A 24,152-nucleotide genomic window follows, 5' to 3' on the forward strand; every position below is an offset into this window, starting at 1 on the left:
GGCAGCTGGGTAGCTCCAGTGGATTGAGAGCCAGGCCTAGAGCCAGGAGGTCCTGGGTTCAAATCTGGATTCAGACACTTCCCAGATGTGTGACCCTGGGCAAGTCATTTGACCCCCATTGCCTTAAAAAAAAAATATATATATATATATATATTTGATAATATCAAAACAATTTCTTTCTTTTGTAATCTCACACATTTTGCTTTATGCATTTAAAACCATTATTCTGAGAAAGGTTCTATAGGCTTCAATAGTTTTCCAAAGGGTTCCTTGACTCAAATAAAGGTTAAGAATTCCTGACCTAGGGTCAGCTAGTAGCACAGTGAATAGTGTGTTGAGTCTGGAGACCGGAGTTTCAAATCTGGCCTTAGACATTTCCTAGCTATTTGACCCTGGGCAAGTCACTTAACCCCCATTGCCTAGCCCTTACCACTCTTCTGCCTTGGAACCAATACACAGTATTAATTCTAAGACAGAGGAAGGTAAGGGTTAAAAAAAAAAAGAACTTACTATATACCAGGCACTAAACAGTGATGGTGATATAGAGAAAGACAAAAGCCCAGTTTCTGCCTTCAGAGAGCTCACATTCTGATGTGGACAGACAATATGCAAAAGATTGAACATATTAGTTATATGCAGTACAAATGAAAGGTAGTCTTGGAGAGAAGTCACTAGTGTCAAAGGGGACCTCTTGAAGAGGTAGGATTTGAGTCAAGTCTTAAAGGAAACCAGGGAAGACAGAAGGTAAAAGTAAGGAAAAAGAGCATTTCAGGCACAGTGGGGATGACTTGTGCAAATGTATAGTGTCAGTAAATGCAGTGTCATGTGTGAGAAATAGCAACTAGGGTAGTGCAGCCACATCAGAGTTCTTGGAGGGAGTAAGGTTAAGGAGGCAGAAAAAGTAGGAGATGAGGAGTATTAAAGGCCAGACAACACTTTTGGAAGCATTCTGGAGTCTTTGACATTCACTGAGATGGGTATAACTCACATTCAGTGCTGTACTTTATGAATGTGATTTTGGCAGCTGAAGTTGGTTTGGAATGAGAAGAAATTGGAGGCAAGGAAACCAAATGGAAAGCTATTGTGGAACTGGAAAGTAGCTGGCAGAAATTAGGCTTAGAGCAAAACCTTATATCATATTTCACAATACAGTCTAAATGGACATGTGACCTTTTTCTTTTTAAAATTTTATTTTTATTATCATGCAAAAACACACTTTGATATTGGTCATTGTTGTAAAACTACACACCAAAACACCAAAATAAAACCATAAATTCACTGATGTGAAAGACAACTCCAACAATTCTTTCTCTGGGGGTGGATAGCATTCCCTGTCATAAGTCTTTCAGGATTGCATGTGACCTTATTCTTACCAAATAATGGATAGAAAAAATTGCAAAAGATAAACCATATAATAGTGCTTACATGAAACAGAAAAGCTTCCAAAGGCAAAATTAATGGACCTAGGATAAGAAAGGAAATCATCAACGGGGGAAGAAAATCTTTTAATGAGATACCTTTGTTAAGAGTTGGTTTCCAAGATACATAGACAATAAACAAATGTATGTGACTAGAAGCCATTCCCCAACAGAGAAGCAAAGATAATAAAAATCTCTAAAGAAAAACAGAGGACCCTGCCCAGGCAGGCAAATGCACCAAATCACTCATGAGAAGAGAATTGCACATGAGAATATCCCCTTGGTTTCACCTCTTCCCCTGCCAGTGTGTCCAAAGATGAGAATAGTCTGTGCTGGAGAGTTGCCATTGTGGTGCCGTGAAACGCTACAGCTTTGAAGAGCCATTTGGGAGGCACCTTCTGGCCATATGAAGAAGATCAGACAGGAAAGGAGTGGGGAGATGGGACACCCTCATGGAGTGAATGGGCCTGGTTGCAATCCATTTTCCAGGGCATAAGTATGCATCTTGGCATCCAGCTGCAAAATAGGTTCATCCATCCTCAACAATTTCATGGACTACCTGGGGATTGAGTGCACCTAGATGGTAGATTCCAGGCTGATTATCTCTACCTGCATGTATCTTGACTTATTCTATTATATTACCTCATACACCATTAGAACTTGGATCCTTCCTCTTCAGGCATTTTGTTCCCAATATCACCTTTGTTAGAAAGCCTTTGAAAGGAGCCAGGCCCAGATCCTTTCACTGACGTGCATATGATGGTTTCTAGACTAGAACAATGAGTAAAGCCAGTAGTTATAGCAAGAACAAATCAATGCACTTTTCATCTGAAAGCTAGTTAGACCCCCTGGAATACTGATTAGAGATGTGCAAGAGAATGAGATGAAGGTTGGTCTTGCTAGTAAACATGGCACTACAGTTGAGTTTTGGGTACCACAGGCCAACCAAATAGCTATGACTTTAGTTATGGCAATGGAACCTGGGTTTAGAAGGCAGAAGTTCATGGAAGACATGATACCAAAAGTTCATTTGGTGAAGACCCAATTTCCTCTCTGGATGTAGAGGTGGATGGTAGAGTAGGTCCTGATACAGTTCATGAATGGGCAGAGGCAGAGGCCTTATGATTGTGGTAATATTATCATGAAGAGAGAAGATCCTAGATCTATCATTGTTCTCCTGAGAAATGTTTGTTCAGAACACTCTTTGGGTAGATGAGATCTGAAGGCAGCTGTAATCCTTGAGCCCAGTCTGCCTCCTCCTAGACCAGCTTATTCCGCCTTATTTTTACCTGGTATAAGAGAGCATAGCTCTAGAATTGTGTTGCTGCTGCTGAAATGGCACTGCTTTAGTCTATCCTGAGTAGCCAGTCTTCTCTTCAGTAACTTCAACAAATACGTAGATTTACTGAGAATGGAAATGGGTGCATACATATATGACAACCACTAGCGTTTTAATAGTTGAGAATTAAATTTTTATGTGATCAAGAATATACTTTTTTACTGGAAGACTTGATAAAAGAAAAAAAAATAATACATTATGATTCCTCATATTGAAGTTGAAAAGTCAAATAGCATCTCAAAGGCAGAAGAAAAAAATAGCAATTTTTACCAAAAAAGAACTAAAATGGACAATACTCTTACTCTTAGAGAACTCTCAAATGAAACATTCATGCATCATTAATAAAAAGTTTGCATTGTTCATTAGCGTCTTTAAAACCCACAATTGTCCTTTTGTTTGTATTATCGGTCAATTTTTATATATGCAATTTGTCTGTGTGACTGGGCTTAGTTTCTTGGGAAAAAACCTATAGGCTCAGTGCTTTGAGTGAAATGAGATGATGTCTTTTATTTTTATTTATTTATTTTTTTAAAGACCCTCACCTTCCATCATAGAACCAATAGTGTTGGTTCTAAGACAGAAGAGTGGCAAGGGCAAGGCAATGGGGGTTAAGTGACTTGCCTAGGGTCACACAGCTAGGAAGTATCTGAGACTAGATTTAAACCCAGGACCTCCCATCTCTGGACCTGGCTTTCAATCCACTGAGCCACTGAGCTGCCCTGAGATGATGCCTTTTAAAGTTTTATCTCCTCCCAGTCCCTCCCTCCCTCCCTCTTTGTGCTTGGCTTGGTTATATTTTTGTCTGTACCTAATCACCCTCCTTGATTTTTCCCTAGCTGACCAACTTACACAAATCATTCCCTACTTTTTCTTTTCATTTTTGACAGTAGCCTACTTTGAACTAAATTATAAGACAGCTGAGGAAAATGTTGTTTATAAGTGTTTTATTTTTTATATGTCTTATTAAAAAAAAAAAACATTTATTTCAGGGGCTTTTGTGCCTGTAGCAAAATATGTTCAACACTTGTTGCACAGGAACTGACTTCTCTCTTTTTCCATAAAAGAGGTTCAGAAGTATGGCCTCAGAGAGTTCTTCAGGTAGCTGACTAGTACTCAGCAAGTAATAAGGAAATGGCAGCTGGGCCTATTCCAAATGATTCTCATTAATGACTTCTTTAGAGAACTGATCATTTGATTGCACTAGTTCCAACTTATATAATTAATGCTTTGATATGACCCCAGACCTAATATCCCTTTTCATGTTTCAGAGTACTAATGTGCTTCTTGCATCCTGGTTCTCATTTAATTCTGCCAACACTCTTAAGGGAAGGAAAAGTTATTGTTTACATTTTATAGCTGAGGAAGCTAAAGCCTAGAGCAGTGTGTTAAGGCCGCAGATAGTGATCCCCTTCTCAATCAGGTGCCTGTGCATGGGATTTGAAGTTAGGACCTATATTACTTGTATGATGTTGGCCTGACTCTAGAGTCCTCTTCCAAAGTCCTTCACATCTCTAGATGTATGAGGCTAGGTCCTTAGTAGGAATATGTCTGACAATTTGTTCTTTCTCCTCTGTTGAAGGTGGTAATACAGAGTTATCCAATGGTCAAAGATTTACAACTATAGTACTTAAGTAAATATTTAGATAATAACCACATTGACTGCTTCAAGAAAACAGGACAAGCAGAACGTAATCCTCAGGTTTATGTGAATATTTATGTCTTTAATTAAAGTGATTTTACTTGTAAACATTTAATATTTGTTGAATGAGTGAATAGGATGTGGAGTTTGGGTTTGAAGTATAAGGTATATAGTTTTTTTAGGGGGGTTTCAATAAGACTGGCTTGCTTGCTCATTGTGTCTTAGGCAACAGGAAAAGGAAGATTTTGAAATAATAAATGCAAAAAATTTCACAAAGCAAGCTAGTGAAAAAACTAAGTTGAACTACCAAGGTGTGTTCCTTTTTTGACGTTTTTTTCATGATGTTTTATGTATCTTATGAAAGGGCTATAATATGTATTATGCTAATATTTTAATCACATTCACACTATAAAAGCTGTATAGAAATAATATTAATTTAAAAACTTACATAGAACATCATGGTATGAGACAAGACAGCAAGATTCAAGTTTTAATTTTCTGGAAAATCTGTAAAATTTTTGCTTAACAATAAGTGTACAGTGAAGCTGCAAAAAAAAAATCACTTTGGAATTATGCAAGTAAAACAACTAAAATGTCCATTCCCTATAACCCAGATATCTTACAATTAGACTTCTTCTTGAAGGACACAATCAATAAGAAGAAAGACCCCAAGTGCACCAATATAGTTAAGGTAGCACTTTTTGTGATAGTGAAGAATTAGAACCAAAGTAGATGCTGATCAGTTGGGAAATGACTGAACAAATTACGGTAGATGAATGTAGGAATATGGAAGATAGAGTCAAGATGATAAAACATCAGGAAGTGGCATACTAAGCTCTGCCCTAAAATTCCTCTGAATTGATCCTCATGGGTAAAATCAAAGAAAGAGTCACAAGGAATACTTTTTCCAGCCCAGGTTGGCAGAGGAAGAAAAGTTTGTGGACACTGGAAGAGGGGTCTATCCAAGAGTCCTAGCACACAGATCACCACAAAACCTAGGGAGTTATTGCATATTGGGACAAGCAGAGGTCCCAGACTCATAGAGGAAAAAACTTAGATTTATACTAGGGCACCTCAACTGGAACAGGTGCTAGTTGATAACTTTGTTGCTTACTGCCCAATTCTTAGTCACAGATGTATGTTAGAATGTTCTGAGTCAGAAAGGTCACATTTTGTTCTGGCTCAGATCCACACTCTGGGTGAGGAAGGAAGCTTAGGGAAGATTATCTTACATGATTAGAGTATATTAGTAGACTTCTATACCAACAAGGCTGAAGGACGGAGAGAGTGACTGAGACGACTCTCATCTGAACTAGTCAAAAGAGGGAAGAACTCACATATACACAGAATTGGATACAGGAATATATTCCACTCAATAGGGAAATAGGAGGGAAAAGGGAGAAGGAAGAATTATTGAGAGGACAAATTAATGGAGGAATTAGTACTAAGCAAAACAAACTCTAACTAAAGATGCACAAAAATAGTACTTTTTGTAGTACCAAAAAATGGGAATCTGAGGTAGCATTTGTCAGTTTTGGAATGACTCAAGAGGTTGGATAAATATATGTGGCATTGCTGGTGGAGTTGGGAATTAGTCCAACCATTCTGGAGGGCAATTTGGAACTATGCGTAAAGGGCTTTAAAAGACTGCCTGCCCTTTGATCCAGCCGTACCACTGCTGGGTTTGTACCCCAAAGAGATAATAAGGAAAAAGACTTGTACAAAAATATTTATAGCCACGTTCTTTGTGGTAGCAAAAAATTGGAAAATGGGGGGGTGTCAATCGATTTGGGGAATGGCTCAATAAAATGTACATGTTGGTGATGGAATATTATTGTGCTAAAGGGAATAAAGAAATGTAGGAATTCCATGTGAACTGGAACAACCTCCAGGAACTGATGCAGAGTGAAAAGAGCAGAACCAGGAGAACATTATACACAGCGATGGATACACTGTGGCACAATCTAATATAATGGACTTTACTACTAGCAACAATACAATGATCCAGGACAATTCTGAGGAACTTGGGAGAAAGAACACTATCCACATCTAAAGAAAGAACTATGGAAATGGAAATGCATTAGAAAAACATGTGATCAATTACATAGTGAGATAGGGATATGATTGGAGTTTTGATGTTAAAGGATCACTCTACTGTAGATGAATAACATGGAATTGCTCATTGGCTCTGGGAGAGGGGAGGGAAGACTGGGGTGGGGGGAGGATCATGAATCGGGTAACCATGGAAAAATATTCTAAATTTAAAAAAAAGAAAAAATAAAGATTCAGAATAAAAACCCCAAATATATGTGGTAGAATATTGTTGTATTGTGAGAAATTATAAAGGAAATTATTTCAGAGATACCGTGAAAGTTTTATATGAACTAATGTATATTGAAGTGAACAGAATAAGAGAACAGTTTGAATAATGATAATATGGCAAAGGCAAGCAACTTTGAAAGAATTAGGAATTCTAATCACTGTAACCAATGATTCTAGGGCTAATGATTAAACACATTACCTCTTGATAGAGAAATAAAGGACTCAGAATGAGACATAATTTTTTGGACATGGCTAATGTGGAAATCTATTTTGTTTGACTATACATGTTTGTAACAAGGGTTTTGTTTTTATTTCATTTGGAAGAGGACTCAGGTGGAAAGAGAGAAGGCAGATTTTTGCTAGTTGAAAAAAATATACAAAACTTTACAAATAATGAAACAAATGACAAATATGAATCCAGAGAAGCATGGAAAGTTCTACATAAACTGACGCAAAGTGGAGTAAACAGAGCCAAGAAAATAATATATACAATGACTACAACAATGTAAATAGAATAATCAATGAAAGTTGCAAAATTACAGAAAATAACCATGGCTCAGAAGAAGAGAAATGAGCCCACCATCTTCACCACAATCCTTTCCAGAGGTGAGAAGTCCACAGGTGTTTTCCATTGCATTTATTTTCCAACTTTAAAAATGTATTGATCTGTTATGCTGACTTTTTCTCTTTTTCGCATTTAAAATATTATTTTGTAGGATGGTTCTCAGGAAGTGAGAGGGAGAAGGATGTTAAAAGAAATGATTGTGATGGGGGAAAAAAGCATCATCAATTAAAAAAACACTTTTTTTAAAAATTAAGGCTTTTGCAATAGTCTGGGAAAGAAGTGATAAGGACCTATGTTAGGAAGTGGCAATGTGAATGGAGAGAATTGGGGCAGAGTTGAAAGATGTCATGAAGAGAAAGGTGTCAAGATTTGCCAGCAAATTGGATACACATGGTGAGTGTGTTGGCAGTTTAAGAAAGGTAAAATTTAGGAATTGGATATGACACTGAAGTTTTGAGCCTTAATGACTTGGAGGATGGTGATATTCTAAGAAATATAGGAAAAGAGGGATGGTTTTTAGGAAAGACAGTAAATTCTGTTTTGGAGATGTTTAGTTCATAATATCTTCTGATCTCCTTGCTTCCTGTCTCTCCTTATTCCAATCTAATCTCTACTCAGAGGCTAAAGTAATTTTTGAATGTGTAGCTCTGACTGTATTATGCAGTTCAGTGAGCTCCAGGAGTGCCCTGTTGTTTCTGAGATCAAAAATGCAATTTTCTATTTGACCTTGAAAGTTCTTCATAACCTGGCCCCTTCCTACCTTTCCAGCCTTGTTAGGCATCACTTCCCTATAGGCTCTTTATAGGCCCTTACACTAGCCTACCTGGTCTTCTTTACAAGGGAGCCTCCATCTCCCTGTCCTGGGGCTCTCCTCTGGTCATGTTCCATGCCTGGAATGCTTTCCCTTTTCATCTCTGCCTCTTGGTTTCTCTGACTTCCTTCAAGATTCAGTTCAAATCCTTCCTTCTGCTTGAGGCCTTTCTCTAGCTCCCCTATCACTCCCCTCTCCAAATGCTAATGCCTTCCCCTCTCACATTACTTTCCATCTATCCTATGTACATCTTGTGTGTGCCTAGTTTACATATTGTATTATATATCATCTCCTTAATTAGCATACGCTCAGGCAGGACCTCTGTTTATATTGTTCTTTGTAACTTCTTTGTATCCAAAGCACTTAGCACAGTCCCTGGTACATAATAAGTAAGCATTTAATCAATCCTTGCTAACTGACTGATTGACAGCTTAATGGTCGATGACTAGGACTCATGAACTTTACAGTCTCTGAAGACCTGCCTCAGTGTAAGCTGAAAGATGCCTGATGAGCTGGAGCAGGCTATCGCACCTTTCAAACAAGGAATCATGAAAGAGAACTGGACTAAAAGATGCTATCAAGGAAAGGGAGTGAAAACCCCCAATTTTGATATTAGTCATATGGGGAGAATGAAGAATAGCCAGTGGACAATTGGGATGCTCTGTGGTGTCTGCAGTATTAAAAGAATGTAGATGAAGCCCTCAGTACCTTCTCAGTACCTGCCAAGGTGAGGAAGCCTCTACTCTCCTGTGCCATGCATCTGAGAGGCCATATGAAATCATTTCTCAGGTGGCATAAATGGGTTATCATCAGAGGGAATTCTCATATCAAGCTCATATACTCACTTGAGTATTTTGGAGGTGGTAGCTGATATTTCTAAAGCATTGAAGGCTTGCAAAGTGCTGTACGAGTACTGTCTCATTTGAGCTTTACAGAAACCCTGTGATGAAAGAGATTCAGTGATGTTAAATTACTATTCCACAGTTGGTTAATCAACAAACATTTATTATGTGCCTACTGTGTGCCAGGCATTATATAAAGGTCAGGGGTGGGAGGTCCTTTGGTGCTGGTCTTCCTGACCAGCACTCATCTACAGGGCCATGTTGCTCCAGATATGGGGAAATGATAATTGTGAAACAGCTCATTTGAAAGCAGAGTAGCCCCAAAGAGAGCTCCAAGTGCTTTTTCTGGAGACATACAGATATACTTACATGTAGATTTTTTATTAAGGGATGATAAAGGTTGAAATCTTCTGGGTTGGCAGTTTAAGAAAAGTAAAATAACTATCTTGGGTTGAACTCAGTCTGCCAACTTTTTCCTTCTACACTAGCCTCCCTTAGTCTTATTTCCAAGGCCACCACAGCAATGAAAGTTGACTCCCTGGGTAAAGTAACGAAACACATCAATTATTTGCAATGGACAGCAGCCAACTTCAGATTCCAGCTTCCCAGATGTTATGTAATGTTCTCTGCTGCTGTTGTCTGCTGTCTCCCCTCTTGTTGGGTAGTATCACATTAGTTTTTTATATTAAGAGCTGGAAGGAACTGCAGAGATCATCTTGTTAAACTTCCTCATTTTCAATCACCCTGGTACAATTATCAATAATAAGGAAATAAGTCTTGATCAATGAAATATATAAAACCCAATGGAATTGTGTGTCAGCTATGGTGAGGGGAGGAGGGGAAGGAAAGAAAATGAATCATGTAACCATGGGAAAATATTCTAAATTAATTAATTAAATAACAATTTTCAATTAAACTTCTTCATTTTACCAGAGACAAAACTAAGGCCTAGAGAAATTAAGGGCACATAGTGAGTGCTAGTGCTCTTAATTCAGATCCAGAATATTTCCCACTGTTCCACATTGGAGAGAATATCCATGCTGGTGAGCTTGGGAATCCACTGAATGATTAGAATATCAGGAGTGGTATTCGTCTGTGATATGAAAACTAAGATGGAGCTCTGCTTAGTCTCCTGCAGCTCATTTGCCTCATAATGAAATAGGAAGGATGCCAATGATGTGTTCATAAATGTGTAACAATTGGGTCTATGGAAAGAATGTGAACAGGACACTGTTCAATTTAATCTGAATCATCCATATTTTCTTCATTACTGTCTCAAGTCTAGACAATTAACAAAATAAATCAAGCCTTGATTTGTAGCATTTGATGATTTCCTACTTTAAAATTTAGCAATCATAAACCGGCTCTAGCATGCTACTGTCATATACTGATAACTATATTAATAGGTAAGGAGTGATATTGGCAAAGGAGAGATCTAGAACGGGTGCCCATGGACTATTTGGAAGAGAACATTTTTAGCTGGAGGGGCATTAGAACAAAATACACATTGAGGTGTTGATACCTGAGCTGAGTCTTGAGGGGAGTGTGAAGATTCCTTGGGAAATTGAGATGACTACAGAGTGTTTATTCTTGGCTAAAGACAGCTTGTGTGAATACCCAGAGAGGAGAGATGATGTGTTTGTTGTCTTAAGGAAAGAGCTCATAGTTCCTTTTAGTTTGAATATAAAATTAAAAAAAAAAACAAAACACCTTACCTTCCATCTTAGAATCACTACTGTGTGTTGGTCCTAGGGCAAAAGAACCTCAATGGCTAGGCAATGGGGGTTAAGTGACTTGCCCAGCATACCCAGCTAGGAAGTGTCTTGAGGCCAGATTTAAACCTATCTCTTGGCCTGGCTCTCCATCTACTGAGAGATCCAGCTGCCCCCTAAATATAAAATTTGTGACATTTCCATTTGGATATTTTACTGTCATCTCATACACATCTCTAAAATGGAAGTTATCATGTTACTCTTCTCAACTTTACTATTTTAGTTAATGGCTTCATTATTCACTGAGGCTCAACTCCTTGGAATGATTTTTAAGTATTCTTTTACCTTTAAAGTCATCAAGACCTGTCCTATCTCTTACATTAGTCCCTTTATAGAAGGCATTTAAATTATCTAAGATTCACTTGCAACCAGAGAGAATGCCTCTATACATTTGGAGACTGTGTGTTTCCTGTACTTAAAAAATGCTCTCTCCTCATCCCTGACTTTCAGAAGTTCTTACTATCCTTCCACATTCAAGCCAGGTGCCATCTTTTCCATGAAGCCTTTTCATTATTATTATTATTATTATTAGATAAGATTTATTTAGTGCTTTAAAGTTTACAAAGTAATTCTTACATAGATGACTTGATTTTCACAAACATCTCCATAAGTTAGGTCATTTATTATCTCCATTTAACAGATGATGAAACTTAAATCTGAGAGAGATTAAGTATGTTTCCCATAGCCACAATTAGTATCAGGACAGGAGTCAATCTTGGGTTTCTTTCTTTTTTTTTAAACCTTTACCTTCTGTCTTAGTATTTCAATTCTAAGAAAGAAGAGCAGCAAGAGCTAGGGTTTAAGTCACACAGCTAGGAAGAGTCTGAGGACAAATTTGAACCCATTTCCTCCTAACTCTAAGACTAGTGCTCTATCCATTGTGCTACCTATCTGCCCCTGTCAGTCTTAGGTTTCTGCAGACTCAAGTACAATGCTCTTTCTACTGCTAAAGTACCAAATGTTATTGTAGAACCACTCTTGGTGATTTTTGGTGATTCCTGGAGATGGAGAAGAGATGAGAAAATACAATAATATTATTGACATTAACATAATTATATATTAAAATAATAAATATAATTAGAATATATATATATTATAATACTATACTAATAACAATAGCAGCTAGCCTTTATATAGTGTTTAAAAAAATTTTTTTTCAAAAACCCTTACCTTCTGTCTTGGAATTAGTACTGTGTATTGGTTCCAAGGCAGAAGAGTGGTAAGGGCTAGGCAACGGGGGCTAAGTGACTTGCCCAGGGTCACACAGCTGGGAAGTATCTAAGGCCAGATTTGAACCTAAGACCTCCCATCTCTAGGCCTGGCTCTCTATCCACTGAGATACCCAGCTGCTTCCTATTTAGTGCTTTGATAGAACTTACTCTCAAGGTTATTGCAGGTCCCAAGGATGGGATGGAAGAGATGAGTAGGTTTTGGGATCAAGAGGGTCAATGACAAGCTGCTTGCAAATCAGTGACAATATTTATTGACTACAGGTACATTTTTATAGAGAGTTTGAATCATGCTGAGGGATTAAGTCTTATACAATGAAAGTCAATAATTCACAAGATGAAGACGATGGACTTAGTTTATCTCGTTGAATCTTGATGGTTTTATATAGGCTGATAAATCAATATGTGTTAGGGGTAAATTTATGGTTGGACTGAATATATATATATATATATTTTTTTGTTGTTGGTCACTAGGAATTTAAATTCTAAATCCCAATGAAATACTCAAGTCAGAATAGAATTTTATGGTGGTTTATTTACAATAGAAAGAAGATATTAAGAATGAGAGAGAGAGAGGAAAAAGGGAAGGATAGCTGCCCGGCCTGGTCTGAACCCCACAGGAGTTCAGAGGCCTCAACCAAGGGGCCTTTCCAGAGGCTATTGCCTCCATAAAAAGCCAAGGAAAGGAGGTCCCAAGAGATGGGCCTTTCCAGAGGCTGTTGCCTCCAGAAAAGCCAAGGAAAGGGGGAAGGGGTGATAAGCTTTGCACTCACCACGTGACAGTCTAAGGGGAAGCAGTCTGAGTTGTCACACTCCAGCTTGAGCTCCTCCACAGTCAAGTTCCACTGCCAACTTCCTCTCACAGGAAGTGATGCAAAATATAAAGGTAGCTCTTTATGTCACATCCTGTGTCTCACATGTACCAATGGTGACTTAAACTTGGCTTTTGGAAACCCAGGGGGTCAGTCAGTTGTTTCTGATTTGTCACTTGCTAGCACATGCGGGTCATAGACCTTCCTCCCTCACACTTAATCCTTAAGTGGGGGTGTATACATTCCTGGTAGCTAAAATTCTAAAGACTAAGCAAGGTGGAGTAAATCTAAAATTCACATATGTCAATATGTAATTATCTAACCCAGATTCTCATAAAATGCCTGCATGAGGGGGTAGTCTGCTGGAAAAGATGAGATAGAACAAAATCATTTGTATACTTATAGGACTTGCCCAGCAAGGAGAAGGGCCATCTCTTCATGTGAAATGGGTGAGAGTAGCTCTAGGCTTCTGAGTAATAGGAGATGAGGAGAGAAGAGAGAGCTTTCAGTGAATGGCTTCAGTTTGTTTTTTTTTTTTTTTCAGTGAAATATGAGGAAAAGTTCTCAGCCAAGAGATTGGGAGGAGGGAACTAAGGGAATTTTAATGAGAAATTAAAGGGTCCGGAGAAAATGCTATGGTGAATAAAATAGTGAATGAGTTAGAAAGGGAGAAAAGGATTGCTTTGTCATAGTGAAGGCCCAGCTGAGGTTATATAACATAAATTGTAGTGGACCTAGTTGGCATGGTTTTGTGATTTCCAGCTTCATTTGTGATTTGTGCAGGAAGCAAATGGTGAGAGTAATCTAAAGCTGAGATTTATCAGGGCAAGATCTTTGATTGGATAAAAGTTTCCTTTTTCTCAAGGGACTTAAGAAAAGAGGACAGAGGAGAGTTTAACTGACTTGCCAAGGAGTCATGGTGGAGAAGGAAGGAGAAGAGTATGTGCAGGGAAAATGAGTTGGGAAAGAACTGAAGAATTGAGGGACTAGAGATCACATTGAGGACAAAGAAGAGGGTTTGGGGTTACAAGGCAGAGGGAGCGTTAGAATGATCATGATCAAATCATTTCAGTCTTCATGAACAAGGAACTGAATACTTGGGGGTGATGGCAAGATCAGGAATATGAACATCTCTGTGAAGGCAGAGGAATAGGGGTTGGGGATTGAGTAGATTTAGGAACTGGGAAGTTAGAGTATTTCAAGGAGTATCAGTATGAATGTTGTAGTTCTATAGTAAAAGGGCAGGAGTTGGGAAAGTGAGAGACTGAACTGGGCACTGAACTCATTGAGGAAAGGTAGCAACTACCAGATCTTGATTTGGAAATGAAGTGGATTGAGTAAATAATTAAGGATAGGTTGCTGAGCGATGATGATTGAGGGAGAGCCAGAAAATGGCACTGAGGATCAGGGAGTGGTCCAACTCCCTTGCCACAGCTACGAATTGATTTGATTATCTAATTATTCCTAAATTATGTCCCCCAATCTGTTTGCCAAGTCAGTTGTTTCTTATTAGTTAATTTGCAGTTTCTTCTACTTTTAATATCTTTTAATTAATTTTAATTAGTGTCTTGTGAAATCATGAACTGTTTGGTCATTCTAATTTTCAAGAGGTCCAGTGCTTGGTTGAGGTTGTATCCCTTTTGTGCCAAGCTATTGATTTTTCCCCCCCAAATCTCTCCTCCTTAGAGCTCTTTTTTTTTTCAGTTCTTTTCTCTATCACTTCATTAAAATATCATTTTAAAGTTCTCTTTAAATTTTTTTTTTACCTTTCCTTCTGTCAGTGACTTGCCCTGGGTCATACTGTTAGGAAGGGCCTGAGGCCAGCTCCCATCTCTAGGCCTGGCTTTCAATCTACTGAACCACCTAACTTCCCCTTCACTTTTAAATTCTTGCATTCTTCTAGGAATTCTTATTGATCTTGCAGGCAAGCCTTTTCTTTGAGACCTTGCTTGTGGGTGTTTTTGAGTTACTATTCTGATTTTGTATCCTGGGCATGCCTGGCCTCATAATAACTTTATCTTTTTTTTGTTTGTTTGTTTAGTTATTTTTCCAGTGACTTGCAACCTATGTCTGTGGTACACAGGGTAGCAGATGTGAGAGCCTCTGGTCCCAGGGTCCTTAGGGGAATGAGGGATTCCAGCTTTGAAAAAAAATGGAGGATTCATGCTGACTTAGCTTTGAACTCTTTCAGGCCTGACTCTGATTCCTTCCCCTCTATGAGACTCTTTCCCTATACTGCATTTCTGAGTCTTGGATCTAAGATCTGCTCTGGGCAGATTGGAGGTTCTGGATGCTGAGTTTGGGCTTCAGTGTCAAGATGCTAGTCTGGGAGATCTGAGTCCACCATATCCTGTGAAATTGTTTAGGATATCCTTTTTAGTGTCCCTGTTATTGGCTTGGATCCAAGGCTTGTAAAGGCTAGGTTGGTGGGCACCCCTCACTGCTGGCCTACATTAGAGGCCTAGGTAGGTGTTGAGTTTGTGATTCCAATATACTCCTTTCTCATAATTCCTGCCCTGGTCACTTTCCTGTAGATTGAATTTTTGACCTTGGGCTGGAAAAGCAACTGACTATAGTTTCTCTTTTGACCATTGTTGGAGGAGGGCCCCATACCACTTCCTTCGCCTCTGCCATTCTTGACTTTGAAAGCTGGCCCTGTTCTTTTTACCATATTTAATAGTGACTTGTATGTCTTGCTTACCAAGTGTGTCAGTGTCATGATTCTGAGAGAGATAACTCACACGTATAGGACAGAATAAGGTATTGAAAGACATCTTGATAGAATTGCATGTTGGGCTAGTTCTAATAAGATGATATATGCTAGGGATAAATGTACAGTTTCATCCTTGGGATCAAAAACTCAACTTTGAATGATGAGAGAGACTTGGTTAGATAGTAGTTGATGTGAAAAATGAACGAAGGTTAATAAGTGGTTGTGATGCTTACAAGCCCAGCTAAGTGTCATGGTGTCTAACAATAATCCTGTCTGAAGAGATAAGTGACTAAAATTTTGGTGGCCAGACCTCCACTATACTCTGTCCTGGTCAAACCACTTATGGAGTACTTTTTTTCAGGTCTGGTCACCCTATTTTTAGAGAGATGTTAATTAATGCTCAGTAGAGGATGGCCAAGACAGGTAGGGGATCAGAGATAATGCCACATCAAGAAAGTTACAGGAACCAGGAATGTTTAACCTAGAAAATAAGAAGCTGATTGAGCACATTTGAGCTGCCCTTAAGTTTTTGTTGGACTATCATGTGGAATACAGTTTAAAAACTGGTTCTGTTTGCTTCTAGTTCTGCCCTCTGGAGTCAATAGGTAGAAATTGCTATGGGGCTGATTTTGTTTGGCGATAAAGAGAAAAAATCATCAATGGCATTTATTGCCAACCAGTGGTATTTAAGAGGCTATCAATAAATGTTAACACATGCTTATTTTCCCACCTATCCCTCCATAACCTTTGTATACTCTCTCTCATATATATGTATTTCCATATACATTGATATATGCATACATTTAGATATATGATTTTTTTGATGAAAATATTAGAAGGCTAATGAAAATATGACAGGATGTGCTGGGTTCAAATCTGACCTCACACACTTCCTAGCTGTGTGACCTTGAACAAGTTATTTAACCTCCAATCCGTAGCCTTTGCTGCTCTTCTGTCTTGGAACCAATACTTAGTACTGATTTCAAGATGGAAGGTAAAGCACCTTTTGACTGTGTAGAGTAAAACAATCTTATTAACCAGGTGCCTTCTATACATAAGTTGTCATACAGGGTTCTCCGATATGGTGATAGCTTCTTATCCCTTTCACATGAGCCATAAAACAAAGAGATAGTAACTAAAGATGTTTGCTACTGTTGTGAAGGATGCTCAGGGCAGAATCCATATGTAAAAGGGCTTCCTTACAGTGCCTCTTGCTTGTTGATAGCATTATGCTGACTGCTTCCAGCTGTGAGATAAAGGAATTTGAAGGACCATTGAAGATAAGATAGGAGGCAGCATATGCCTGATGAATGAAACACTAGGCCCCAATAAAGACAGTTTAAAACCATGAATCCCAGAACTTCAGGAATAGCAACAACCTCCAGGCCACCAGACCTGCTTCTAGCTCGACCCCCCCCACCCATCATCCAAAAGAATAACCCCTGTGAAGAAGGGTCCCACTGACCCCCCACACTTCTTACACTGCTCAATCAATTAAATGCCAACTTCCACTTACTCTGATGGAATAAGCTCAAGAGCCCCAGTAATACCATTTACTTCTAGAAAACCGGACCTGCTCTACCATTGCCTCTAAAAGGAGTCAGAAGGTGGTATGTGTCAGGCATGTCAATCCACCACTAGCCTCCACCTAGATGGAAAGAACCTAGGACCCTGAATCCAAGAGCCCTTGTAATTGTAATACTTTCCCCTGCCCCAGACCACGGCCCTGCTTCCAACCTGGCCCTAAAATTTTTCCATAACCTAGGAGGCCTTCTTTTCCTGAACAAGAATATATAGAAAACTTAATTAAATTAACTTGACTTGATGAAATGGAGAAGCTCTAAGTTGGTTCCCCAGATCGCTTCCAATTGTGGCAATCTGATCACTTGAGCTCTTTCAACTCAATTAAAGCAGCATTTATTTACTTACCCTATGCCAGGCACTGGAGTGAAACAGAAAAAGCGTGACAGTCTCTATCTTTGAGAGAGCTCACCTTCTTTTGTGGGAGTACAAGATGTGCACCAGCTAGTATATACAAAACAAATGCAAAGTAATTAGGGGGAAGGTTCTTGGACACCTGGGAAAACCAGGAAAGGACTCTGGTAATGTAACTTCAAAGGCAGCTGGACGTTCTAAGGGAGGAAAAGTGCTCCAGGCTTGGAAAGACAGCCTGTGCCTATAGGCAGGAGATGGAATACCATGTAGAGGGAACAAGGGAACGGAATAGGACACTTTAGCTGGAGGGGTGGAATGGAGGTGGAGAGAGAGAGAGAGAGAGTATGTGGGGGGAGTGAAGAGGGAGGGGGAGATGTAATGTGTAATTTGTCTGGAAAGTTAGTTGGAAGTCAGCTTATAAAGGAGTTTGCATTTTACCTCAGAGATATGAGGAGCATTGGACTTCATGAAAAGAGGAGAGACATAAACAGAACCATGTGATAGGAAGGATCAATGTGGCAGCTGTGTGGAATAGGGATCAGAAAGTTCTCGTTGACTGGGCAATAGACATTATGTTTAACACAAGGGAAGGCCTGAACGTAGTTCTTGCCCTCTAGCTCTTGTTCTAGTGGGAGGAGACTACATGCAAAGAGCTCTGTATATACAATATATGTCCAGTGTAAATGGAGGGTGCTCAGAGGAAAGGCGATAATGAGTCTTTTTTTTTCCTTTCAGGATTCTCTTTCCCTTTATTTTAAAAATTAAATTACATTTTTAAAAATTTTTCCATGGTTACATGATTCATGTTTTCTTCTTCCTCTCTTTCTACCCCGCTCCCAGAATTGACAAACACTCTACATATATATATATGTATGTATATGTATATGTATATGTATAACCCAGTGGAATGCTTGTCAATTATATATATTATATTATACACACCCAACTCTCCCAACTCTCATCTGTGGTTCCAAAAAGCTATAGCATGAGCAACCCCCATAGCTCAGTTAAAGCATCTTGGTAAATGGGCTAAAATAGGTTGAGGATAACCAACAGGCCTCAAACTTGTTAGTGAATTATGGAGATGTTTACACCAAACATGTGAAGACTTTCCCCAGCAGAATGGACAGATGAGAATAATTTGTTCCAGTGGTCATAAAGGCAGCTGAACAACTCTTTATGATCCCCTTTGGGTTTTCTTGGCATTGACATTGGAGTGCTTTATTATTTCTTTTTCCAATTCATTTTACAAATGAGGAAACTAATACAGGATTCAGTGACTTGCCTGGGATCACAATGCTAATAAGTGTCTGATACTAGATTTGAACTCAAAAAGCTATGTCTCTGACTTTAGACACGGTACTATATCCACTGCACCACTTAGTTTCCCATTAGATATGATAGACTTTTGTAAATATTGAATTGGAATAGAAAAGTAGGATCCGTTTTTCAGATGTGTGAAGCCTTCACAAAAATTGGCTATGTATTAGGACATTAAAATCTCACTAACAAGAAGAAACATTAAATGCATGTCTTTTTTTCTGACCATAATGTAATAAAAATTATATTTAGCATTGGGCCTTTGAAGCATATATTAAAAATTAATTATAATCTACATAACCCTAAAGAGTGGGTCATTCAATGAACACCCATAGAAAGAAATAATTTCATTAAAGATAATGACAGGAATGAAATAATATCTTGAAATTTAAGAATTGGAGATAATAGGAGTCTTCCTGACTTCCGGTCAAGATGGCGGCTTAGAGAAAGCTAAAGTTCAGATCTCCTGAAACCTTTCCTTACCGATCTCAAACCGAATGCTCCTAGGGCACCGAAATTCAAAACGATCAACAGCATAGACCCCGGGAATCCTCCTCCTGGACCTGGATCAAAAGGTACGCCCCCCCCCCCAAAAGCCAGAACCCGAGATCACTCAGACCTAAGGGGTAGGCAGAAGGAAGGTCCCAGGTCCCATCCCCCCCCAACCCAGAGCACTGAGTCCGAGGCAGCAGCGGAAACTTAAGAGCCAGCAAAAGGACCCCAGGGCCGGCTACTCTGAAGGCCTCTTCCTGAAAACAACCTGACCCAGTTGCAGGGGCACCCAGACAGCAGGGAAACAGAGAGAGACGGGGGAGCTCATAACCCCCTGGCTGGATCCTTCCATCCGAATCTCAGTTCAACCCAGGGAAAGCTAATCTTCTTATCAGGAGCCCTCGCCCAGAGCTCTGGGAAGCCGCGGCCCCTTCCCCTCAGAGAGCAGGCTCATCTGGCTGGCTAAGGCACAGAAACAAGGGCCAAGCCAGGCTTAGAGCGTGGAAGTAAGGCAACAGAGAAACATTGGGATGGAACCGAGGAGAGCAGTAACAGGGACACACCAGCAATTCCTGGCTCCCCCTGGAAGACAGAACAACAACTTCATAGAAAGGACAATCTGCCTGGGGCTAAAACCTCTGAACACCAGAGATAAGAAAAGCTAATCCTCCCCACTCAGATAGAGATGGCAAACTACACTGAAGCACAAAAGCCCCCAAATTCCAAAAAAAAAACGAGAAGAAGGGGGCAACTTTGGACACATTTTATGGAGCAAAAATACAAAACACAGAGGAGACAGAAGAGGAAACACAAGCAAATGCTCCGAAACCTTCCAAAGGAAATGGAAACTCTCCACAAACCCATGAAGAATATGAATCAGAAATGATCAAAAGGATGGAAGCCTTCTGGGAGGAAAAGTGGGAAATAATGCAAAAGAAATTCACACATCTACAAAACCAGTTTGACCAAACTGAAAAGGAAAACCAGGCCTTAAAACAAGAACTAAAGAAAATTGCCCAGAGATTCTAGAACAAGGGGGCAATACAGCCACTGACAGAGCTCACAGAACACCCTCTACACTAAACCCCCAAAAGACAACTCCCAGGAATGTAATTGCCAAATTCCAAAACTCTCAAACAAAAGAAAAAATCCTACAAGAAGCCAGAAAAAGACAATTTAGATATAAAGGAATGCCAATCAGGGTCACACAAGACCTTGCAAGTTCTACTCTGAATGATCGTAAGGCATGGAACATGATCTTCAGAAAGGCAAGAGAGCTGGGTCTTCAACCAAGAATCAGCTATCCAGCAAAACTGACTATATACTTCCAAGCGAAAGTATGGGCATTCAACAAAATAGAGGATTTCCAAGTTTTTGCAAAGAAAAGACCAGAGCTCTGTGGAAAGTTCGATATCGAAAATCAAAGAGCATGGAATACCTGAAAAGGTAAATATTAAGGAAAGGGAAAAGGAGAAAAATGTTATCTTTTTCTTTTACCCAAACTCTCTTCTATAAGGACTACATTTATATCAATCTATGTATACTAACATGTGGGGAAAATGTAATGTGTAAATAGGGGGAAAAGAAAGACCAAATAGAATAATCTTTCTCACACAAAGATTCATACAGGAAGGGGAGGGGAAGAAAACTCTTATAAGAAGGAGAGGAAGAGAGTTTTTACTTAAACCTTACTCTCAGGGAAATCAACTCTGAGAGGGAAGAACATCCAGATCCATTGGGATCTTGAATTCTATCTTACCCAATAAGGGTAGGGAGAAGGGAAAACCAAGGGGGGAGGGGAGAGGGAAAACAAAAGGGGAGGGAAAGAGAGGGGGGAGGGGGAGGGAACAAAAGGGGAGGGACTAAAAAGGGAAACATATCAAGGGAGGGGATAAGGGGGCCAGATTTAAAGTAAATCACTGGACTAAAAGGTAGAGCCGAAGAAAAAAAGGTTAGAATTAAGGAAGGTTATCAAAATGCCAGGGAGTCCACAAATGACAGTCATAACTTTGAACGTGAATGGGATGAACTCACCCATAAAACGTAGACGAATAGCAGAATGGATTAGAATCCAAAACCCTACCATATGTTGTCTTCAAGAAACACACATGAGGTGGGTTGACACCCACAAGGTCAGAATTAAAGGATGGAGTAAGACCTTCTGGGCCTCAACTGACAGAAAGAAGGCAGGAGTGATAATCATGATATCTGATAAAGCCAAAGCAAAAATAGACCTGATCAAAAGGGATAGGGAAGGTAATTATATTTTGTTAAAAGGGACTTTAGATAATGAGGAAATATCACTAATCAACATGTATGCACCAAATAATATAGCACCCAAATTTCTAATGGAGAAACTAGGAGAATTGAAGGAAGAAATAGACAGTAAAACCATATTAGTGGGAGACTTAAACCAACCATTATCAAATTTAGATAAATCAAATCAAAAAATAAATAAGAAAGAGGTAAAAGAAGTGAATGAAATCTTAGAAAAATTAGAATTAGTAGACATATGGAGAAAAATAAATAGGGATAAAAAAGAACACACCTTCTTCTCAGCACCACATGGCACATTCACAAAAATTGACCATACATTAGGTCACAGAATCATAGCACACAAATGCAGAAAAGCAGAAATAATGAATGCAGCCTTCTCAGATCACAAGGCAATAAAAATAATGATCAGTAATGGTACATGGAAAACCAAATCAAAAAGTAATTGGAAATTAAACAATATGATACTCCAAAATCATTTAGTTAGAGAAGAAATCATAGAAACAATTAATAATTTCATCGAGGAAAATGACAATGGTGAGACATCCTTTCAAACCTTTTGGGATGCAGCCAAAGCGGTAATCAGAGGTAAATTCATATCCCTGAGTGCATATATTAACAAACTAGGGAGAGCAGAGATCAATCAATTGGAAATGGAAATAAAAAAACTCAAAAGCGATCAAATTAAAAACCCCCAGCAGAAAACCAAACTAGAAATCCTAAAAATTAAGGGAGAAATTAATAAAATCGAAAGTGACAGAACTATTGGTTTAATAAATAAGACAAGAAGCTGGTACTTTGAAAAAACAAACAAAATAGACAAAGTACTGGTCAATCTAATTAAAAAAAGGAAAGAAGAAAAGCAAATTAACAGCATCAAAGACGAAAAAGGGGACATCACCTCCAATGAAGAGGAAATTAAGGCAATCATTAAAAATTACTTTGCCCAATTATATGGCAATAAATATACCAATTTAGGTGATATGGATGAATATATACAAAAATACAAACTGCCTAGATTAACAGAAGAATAAATAGAATTCTTAAATAATCCCATATCAGAAAATGGAATCCAACAGGCCATCAAAGAAGTTCCTAAGAAAAAATCCCCAGGGCCTGATGGATTCACCAGTGAATTCTATCAAACATTCAGAGAACAGTTAATCCCAATACTATACAAACTATTTGACATAATAAGCAAAGATGGAGTTCTACCAAACTCCTTTTATGACACAAACATGGTACTGATTCCAAAACCAGGTAGGTCAAAAACAGAGAAAGAAAACTATAGACCAATCTCCCTAATGAATATAGATGCAAAAATCTTAAATAGGATACTAGCAAAAAGACTCCAGCAAGTGATCAGAAGAGTCATCCACCATGATCAAGTAGGATTTATACCAGGGATGCAGGGCTGGTTCAATATTAGGAAAACCATCCACATAATTGACCACATCAACAAACAAACCAACAAGAATCACATGATAATATCAATAGACACAGAAAAAGCCTTTGATAAAATACAACACCCATTCCTATTAAAAACACTAGAAAGCATAGGAATAGAAGGGTCGTTCCTAAATATAATAAACAGTATATATCTAAAACCATCAGCTAATATCATCTGCAATGGGGATAAACTAGATGCATTCCCAATAAGATCAGGAGTGAAACAAGGATGCCCATTATCACCTCTACTATTTGACATTGTACTAGAAACACTAGCAGTAGCAATTAGAGAAGAAAAAGAAATTGAAGGCATCAAAATAGGCAAGGAGGAGACCAAGTTATCACTCTTTGCAGATGACAAAGAAGTCATCTTAAAGTCTACTTAAAGAATCCTAGAGATTCAACCAAAAAGCTAATTGAAATAATCAACAACTTTAGCAAAGTTGCAGGATACAAAATAAACCCACATAAGTCATCAACATTTCTATATATCTCCAACACAGCTCAGCAGCAAAAACTAGAAAGAGAAATCCCATTCAAAATCACCTTAGACAAAATAAAATACCTAGGAATCTACCTCCCGAGACAAACACAGGACCTATATGAACACAACTACAAAACACTCTCCACACAACTAAAACTAGACTTGAGCAATTGGAAAAACATTAACTGCTCATGGATAGGATGAGCCAATATAATAAAAATGACCATCCTACCCAAACTTATTTATCTATTTAACACCATACCCATTGAACTCCCAAAATATTTCTTTACTGATTTAGAAAAAAAACATAACAAAATTCATCTGGAATAACAAAAGATCAAGGATATCCAGGGAAATAATGAAAAAAAACCACATATGATGGGGGCCTTGCCGTCCCAGACCTTAAACTATATTACAAAGCAGCAGTTATCAAAACAATTTGGTACTGGCTAAGAAACAGAAAGGAAGATCAATGGAATAGACTGGGGGAAAGCGACCTCAGCAAGACAGTATACGATAAACCCAAAGATCCCAGCTTTTGGGACAAAAATCCACTATTCGATAAAAACTACTGGGAAAATTGGAAGACAGTATGGGAGAGATTAAGAATAGAGCAACACCTCACACCCTACACCAAGATAAATTCAAAATGGGTGAATGACTTAAACATAAAGAAGGAAACCATAAGTAAATTGGGTAAACACAGAATAGTATACATATCAGACCTTTGGGAGGG

The 24,152-nt window shown here is 38.7% G+C and overlaps 1 protein-coding gene and 1 pseudogene across 1 annotated transcript in view; both read left to right on the forward strand.

The window, feature by feature from the left end:
- Window positions 1-24,152, forward strand: part of TESK2 (testis associated actin remodelling kinase 2) — a 185,913-nt gene that overhangs the window by 103,109 nt on the left and 58,652 nt on the right. The window lies entirely within an intron of this gene.
- Window positions 1,825-20,995, forward strand: LOC130457588 (ribulose-phosphate 3-epimerase-like; annotated as a pseudogene).

Source organism: Monodelphis domestica, chromosome 2 (assembly GCF_027887165.1).
Source record: "Monodelphis domestica isolate mMonDom1 chromosome 2, mMonDom1.pri, whole genome shotgun sequence".
NCBI lineage: Eukaryota > Metazoa > Chordata > Mammalia > Didelphimorphia > Didelphidae > Monodelphis > Monodelphis domestica.